Raw genomic sequence first — 7,941 nt, forward strand, 5'->3', positions numbered from 1 at the left:
AAGAAATCGTTGCTATAAATGGTGTGTGGGATGTGCCCTTCTGTCCACATCAATGCAGTTGGTAAACAGAGAGAAAGCATCTTCCCTGAGTACTCGAAGTTCAGAGAAATGTCAGGAGTAAGAAGGATAGTGCAGATAGGATCCCTGCACAACCTGGAGCTCTCGCCTGAAGCTGAGAGAGGAAGAAGCAGTTAAGAGTGAATATGGGGCACCAAGCAGCAATGATATGTGACTTGGTGCTTGTCTCAAGGAAGGGAGATGAAATGTTCACTGCTTTTGAAAAAGTCAAGTGCTTACTTTCTGAGGATCTGGCCTTCCAAGAAGAAGTAATTGAGCTGCACTAGATGAACAACTTCTTTCTCCAAGAAGCTGAGGGTTTGGCTTCCGGAATCTTGAAAAAGAAAAAGGAAGCAAATGTTCAAAGAGAAGGAAAGCCAGAAATGACCACATCGGTGACTTGCAGAGCTGTTCCGGGATGTGCATGTGTAGGTGGGATAGGTAACCTGAGGAAGGGCACTGACGCTATTCAGGGAAGATTAATTTGGGTAATACTGGTTGAATTTCCACTCCCTTCAGCATCTGAAACAACAAAAGCTATTGGGTTGACCAAAAAGTTCATTTGAGTTTTTCCATAAGATATTATAAAAAAAAAACCTGAATGAACTTTTTTGCCAACCCAATATTAATCATGCATCTTAAGCAAGGTAGTTAGGGATTACAAGAAGCGAGAGACATTCTCTGTCCTAAAGGACCTTAAGCACTTTTGTGAAGATTGTATAAATAGATGAAAACTAACAAACCATGATGAATATGCTTGGCATAGAATGGGTGGTAGGTTAATACTTACATGGATTTCTGTTTAGTGATAAACGGTAAAGTCTAAGTGCTAGATATTACTAGATGTTAAGTACAAAGTATCACCTAAATTTTGCTCAGTTCAGCAAAGGGTGAGGCCTGTGTTTGGCACTGCCTCCTCCTTAGATCTGCACACAAAGTCCCGGTGGTTCACTGTCTTCAGGGACCTCTGCCCTTTAGTCTCATGAGGTCTATTTTAGAACCTGACCCCTTGGCTCCATCCTGCTCCCTTAGTCTGGCAGCCCATTGCTGCTATTCCAGTTTACCCACCAAAGGAAACTAATCTGTGTGACTGTGAAAATCTGTACTAATAAATAAGACTGGGATCATGAGTGATGATTATGTGTTTAGACAGGAGATTGATTAGATCTAATGCAGAAAGAAGATACCATGCTTGGAGTCAAAGTACTATCAAAGTACTTTGTCAAAGTACAGAAGTGCAAAGTACTATCTGGGTCAGTCTCTTAGGAGTGCATGCCCTTGGGTAACTCACTGACTCAGAGAGTCCAGATTTCCTCATCTTTGTAGAACAGGGATCCCAAAAATAGTGTAGGCTTTGCCAGGCCAGTGGTGTGAGTGGACAGCCTTTTTGAGTCCATACTGCATGAACACCAGTTTGACTCAAAACACATGTGTTTCTGGAAGTCTTTCACTGGTTAATGTTGACAAAATCAAGTAAAATACAGGTTATAGCCAATGATTTGACTTCATCTGGGCCAGTTTCGTGGAAACTTGGGAAATACACGTTACATATAATGGGAAAATATATCATTTTCCCCATAAGGTAAATATTATGAGCATCCAATAGAATCTCATTGATTGCCCAAACATTTCTTTTCTTTCACTCTTTGCACATTTATTGAGATATAATTAGCAATAAGGTATAGGGAACTAAAAAGCCTCTGGATGAAAGTTAAAGTGGAGAGTGAAAAAGTTGGCTTAACCTCAACATTCAGAAAACTAAGATCATGGCATCTGGTCCCATCACTTAATGGGAAATCGATGGGGAAACAGTGGAAACAGTGTCAGACTTTATTTTTTCGGGCTCCAAAATCACTGCAGATGGTGACTGCAGCCATGAAATTAAAAGATGCTTACTCCTTGGAAGGAAAACTATGACCAACATAGATAGCATATTCAAAATCAGAGACATTACTTTGCCAACAAAGGTCCGTCTAGTCAAGGCTATGGTTTTTCCAGTGGTCATGTATAGATGTGAGAGTTGGACTGTGAAGAAAGCTGAGTGCCAAAGAATTGATGCTTTTGAACTGTGGTGTTGGAGAAGACACTTGAGAGTCCCTGGGACTGCAAGGAGATCCAACCAGTCCATTCTAAAGGAGATCACCCCTGGGATTTCTTTGGAAGGAATGATGCTAAAGCTGAAACTCCAGTACTTTGGCCACCTCATGAGAAGAGTTGACTCATTGGAAAAGACTCTGATGCTGAGAGGGATTGGGGGCAGGAGGAGAAGGGTATGACAGAGGATGAGATGGCTGGATGGCATCACTGACTCGATGGACGTGAGTCTGAGTGAACTCCCGGAGTTGGTGATGGACAGGGAGGACTGGCGTGCTGAGATTCATGGGGTCACAAAGAGTCGGACATGACTGAGCGACTAAACTGAACTGAACTGATACATGTTTAAAATGTGCAGTGCCCAAACATTTCCTTAATCTACTTTATTAAAATCATTACAGAAAACTTTTTGTTGATAGTAAAAATAGAAGGCTTAGGGTATAGGGAAGTAATCTGAGCTTTGTATTCTTAACCTCAAGGCAGTGGCCGCACATTCTGTGTTTCCTCTGGAGGTCATCCCAGCCATCAGCTTTCAGCACCCTGACACATTGATTCCATTCTATTTATTTCTATGCCCTCCACAACAGCTCATAAAATGACTTATGCAGTTCTCTACAGATGTGCCAAGTGAAAAATGAATAAAATTATAATTAGAAGTCCATAACAGCAAGAAGCAGCGATACTAAGGCAGGCAACATGGTGTTTGCTGAGGAATTGCTTAGGAGCCCATAGTTTGGAAATGCTATACTCATGGGTGTGCCATTAATTAATGAACAGCCAAATGCTGAGTTCAGGAGCAAGAGAAGACAATTATACCTCAGCTGCTGGTGAGGCAGTTCTTTCATCAACATGTAAGCCCTGCATTTAGTCTTGGTTATTTCCATTTTAATAGAAAATCAAATAGAACAGAAGAATCTGTTCTTTATCCCCGACAGTTTGGTTGTCTCTTAAAATGAGGTTCTGCCACCCTGATGCAAAATCCTGGTTGCCAGTTTTGTTTAGATTTGCAGGTACCTTCTTAGCCCTCTAAGTGATGGGAGAGAGGCTGTGGGTACTCCCACCAGGCCTCTTTCCACACTATGTATAATTAGATTCTAGTCTGAGATCTGAGGGAAATGGGTAACTGGGGCAAAATATGACCAAGCCAGCCACTTTGGCATATGACTCAGATTCTTAACTCAAATGAACTCAGCCTCTCTTGCAGAGAGTCCTGCCTCTGCAGAATCTCGCCTGCCTGTCCCACTGGTTCCCCCACTACTAGTGGCCCTTTGCACTCAGCAGTCTTCTTTGGGATTGCTAGTCACTATGTTCTTGGTAGACCCACTGACTCTTTTCCCTTTAGATCCCTGACTAAGGATTCCAGTTTCCAGCAGTCTTTGCAAGATGTTGCAACTCTAAAAGAAATGCTCTTAAGTTAATAGTTATATGTGGATTGGCAAGAACTGAACCCTACTGGGATAGTTTTGCTGACCCACATCAAGGATTCAGTCAGAGATAAGCTAGGAAATTAAAGGCATTGTTTGTTTGTTTCTTTAAATACCATGCATGGAGAGTTCAATCAAGATAATTGAGATGCATCTTTATGCTGAAAGCAGTCAGGTAATGCATTTGAAGCCTGAGAGTGGAAAGGATGACACAGGATGGAACCCTCTTTGTTCATGTGATGATGTTAAAGAATCTCAAGGGGTTTGTTATCCTTGTCAATGCTGTTTTCACCAGGGGCTTAGGGTGGACATGAGGGAGGTCAGCCAGAGTTTGAGTTAACTCAGTGACCCTCCACAGTACTGACACAAAGCCAAAGAGGAGTTAAGACTGGTCCAGTTCAGTGAGTAGAGAAGGCTGTGTATTCTCACAAAGCAGAGACCATATCCTGTGGGAAGGAGAGACTTCTGGGGATCAAGGGTTATGGACAAGGACAGCAGGGGTAGGGTAGATGCCCTAAAGCAATCAAGGGAGGGAATAAATAACAAATACAATATGCCCTTTTTTAGTTTTCTCTTGCTGCCATAACAAATTACTACATGCTTGGCTTAAACAACATGAATTTTTGATCCTACAGCTGAGTTCAAAATGCATCTCACTGGGCTAAAATAAAGGTGTTGACCAGGCTGCCTTCCTTTCTGGAGGATTTAGGAGAGAGTCCATCTTCTTGCCTGGTCCAGCTTCTAGAGTTGCCTGCATGCCTTGGTGCATGGCCCCCTCCATCAAATTCTTCTCATGATGTCATTTCTCTGTTTCTACCTCTTCCACTTTTTGTTTTTTTACCTTTTTGCTCTGCTTTTGAGGACACATCCTTCATTTTATTTTCTGACATTTCTATTGCATTTATGTTGGCTAGCATATTTTTATTTCCTTTGTCGTAGCACCCTAGTCCTATGGATATAATAACTTCTCTTATCCATTGGAGATTGCTAATAATCATACTATTTTTTGCTTTGTAATCTTTCTTCCTTTCTTGGATGATCTCTATTTCCTCCATGTTCTGCATATTTAACCTTAGGTTCCTGGGCATTCTCTCTTGCCTTGCTTCCAGAACAGTGACTGGCAGTCAGGAGCTATAACCCTGGGTAAAGGTGGAGGGGTACTCTCTAGAGAAATAGAAGAACCCCAGAAATTATGTCTGCATATCATCAGTACAGAGATCCTTGATTAAAAAAGAAAGTCAAAATTTGGTAAACCTCCCTGATAAAATCTACTAGCAGGCTAACTCTCCCTATGCACCCTGAGTGAGACTCTAAGACAGTATTTAGAAGCTCAGGATTTATGGGTACAGGCATGTTGATGTCTATACAAACTCTGTCTTCATTCTCTAACCTCATAAGAAAGTAATGTCTAGGTCTATCAAACACTTATTCAATTTCTCCCCATAATTATCCTCCTGAGATGTGAAAGAGGGGTGTTATCTATTCAAGCAGCTATCAACTAAAAGAATATCTAGAATATAGAACTGAAAGACAAAGTGTTTGATCTAAAGAAGCCCAAACTACAGTGACACTGATACGCATTTAAACTGATATAATATACATTGTTTTGATAGAAGTATAATGAGGAGTTGATAAGAATATAGCAAGATGAAGACAAAATGCAATCAGTGGTGTCACAGAGGGAAGAAATGTCATCTCTGTTTGGGGAAAATTTCAGAAGGCTTTCTACATGAGAAACCTTGGAACAAGGAGTTTCTGAGAGAACAGTGTAGATAGTAGGGTGAAATTTTCAAGCAGCAGGCAGCATTAAAAAAAGTACCAAGAAATCTGAAAATGGCCTGTTATTCTTGGAAAATGGTAAGAAGTTATGGGTGATGGAATATTGGCCCTGATTATAAATAGTCACTCGCAGAATCAAGGTCATCAGCAGTTATGTACTTATATCATAATGTTATTATACTTTAGAAAAAATCAATTGTGAACTTATTCCTTGAAAGATTTCGGGCTGCTTATTTTCATTTTCTCTCTCACTGTGCCTCTGTCTACCTACCTATTACTTCTTTACTTAACTACTCTGGTTCTTACTGTCCTCCACTACTCAATAATTCAGGATAGATATAGGCTTACTGAATCAAAAGGAAAGAGAAAGGGGATTCCCTGGGGGTCGGGTGGTTGGGACTTTGCCTTCCAATGTTGGGGGTATGGGTTCAATTCCTGGTCAAGGAATTGGGATCCTACATGCCTCATAGCCATAAAACTAAAACATGAAGCAGAAGCAATATTGGAAGAAATTCAGTTAAGACCAAAAAGAGAACAGAAATGAGTAATTCAAATATATGTGATGGGATCTGTGGATTTAATTCACATCTACTTCTATCAGAAATCTTGTTGGATCCCAGCTTTGGCTATGAATTTCATAAGAAATCATTAAAGTATAGATATTTATGGTTAGCATAAATTTTTGCCATTATGGATGGCATCACTGACTCAACGGATATGAACTTGGGTGAACTCTGAGATGGTGAGGGACAGGGAGGCCTGGTGCCCTGGAGTCCATGGGGTCACCAAGAGTCAGACATGACTGGGCGACTGAACAATGACATTTATGGCTAGAGAGTCTTTACAGACTCAGTTCAGTTCAGTCACTCAGTCGTGTCCGACTCTTTGCGACCCCATGAACCGCAGCATGCCAGGCCTCCCTGTCCATCACCAACTCCAGGAGTCCACCCAAACCCATGTCCATTGTGTTGGTGATGCCATCCAACCATCTCATCCTCTGTCATCCCCTTCTCCTCCTGCCCTCCATCTTTCCCAGCATCAGGGTCTTTTCAAATGAGTCAGCTCTCTGCATCAGGTGGCCACAGTATTGGAGTTTCAGCTTCAACATCAGTCCCTCCAATGAACACCCAGGACTAATCTCCTTTAGGATGGACTGGTTGGATCTCCTTGCAGTTCAAGGGACTCTTAAGAGTCTTCTCCAACACCATAGTTCAAAAGAATCCATTCTTCTGCACTCAGCTTTCTTTATAGCCCAAATCTCACATCCATGCATGACCACTGGAAAAAAACTAGGCATGTTATAATGTTGCACAAGGTGACATGGCCCTTAATCCTTGTGCTCCAAAAACTTAGATTTCTTTGTATATCAGCTCAGTGTTCTTTCTAGTCTGTTTCAACCCTGTTTAGGTTTACAGGATCCAGACTCAATAAGATTTCTTCCTTCAACGTCAACAGTGTCGCAAGCTACTAGGTGGCAGTGGTTGTTTAAAGTGGATGAAAGTCAAGAATATTCTGTACTCACTGTACCTCTTTTCAGTTTGGTCACAATTGAAGATTCTTACATGTTTTAAGGCTTCATCTGAAAATCTAACCATATCTTTGTTTTCTATATGCCATTGTCTCAATTCCTCAGGTAAGGAAATCTAAATGATATTTCACCCTTCTAATTCTTTTATTATTATCCAATTAATCTTTGCTTCTTACTAAAACAGTGCTGTTATATGAATCTTCTCAAATACTTCCAACGATTTAACTATCGCTCAGCATTAAAGCACTTCAGACTAATACCCAGTGCTCTAACAACCCTGGCCTTTATATATAACTATAGAAAAACACTGTTGCACTTTGAAGGTGCTTAATAAAATCTGTCCTTTCATTGATACTCATATATAATTACAAATAAATAAATTTATATAAATGAAAATGTAAAGAATAGTATCTTTCAACCATTTTATTACTGTTGACTCTCTCTGTAAATATACCAAAAGCAAATGTCATTCAGAGCCTATAGGCCCTTTAAGTATAAAGACTATATATTGTAAAATTTCAGTATCACCTCAGAATTTAACCACAGAACCAGGAACACTATACATCTTCCTGTGATACTGCTGCTGCTGCTGCTAAGTCACTTTAGTCTTGTCTGGCTCTGTGTGACCCCATAGACGGCAGCCCACCAGGCTCCCCCATCTCTGGGATTCTCCAGGCAAGAACACTGGAGTGGGTTGCCATTTCCTTCTCCAATGCATGAAAGTGAAAATTGAAAGTGAAATCACTCACTCATGTCCAACTCCTAGCAACCCCATGGACTACAGTCTACCAGGCTCCTCCATCCATGGGATTTTCCAGGCAAGAGTACTGGAGTGGGTTGCCATTGCCTTCTTTGCCGGTGATACTAACCAGCTTTATCTTCCATTGGGTTAACTAGTTTAGTTCATTCATTTCCAGTAAATAAATTCACCAACTGATCTGAGATTTCATACTGACAGTAACTGTAATAATAATTTCATCTTGCATGCATATAATAGTTTATAAGTGCATAAGACACCTTTACTTACTGTATCATTTAAAGTTACTATGTCATTGGAGC

Source organism: Oryx dammah, unplaced genomic scaffold (assembly GCF_014754425.2).
Source record: "Oryx dammah isolate SB20612 unplaced genomic scaffold, SCBI_Odam_1.1 HiC_scaffold_27, whole genome shotgun sequence".
In the NCBI taxonomy this organism is placed as follows: Eukaryota; Metazoa; Chordata; class Mammalia; order Artiodactyla; family Bovidae; genus Oryx; species Oryx dammah.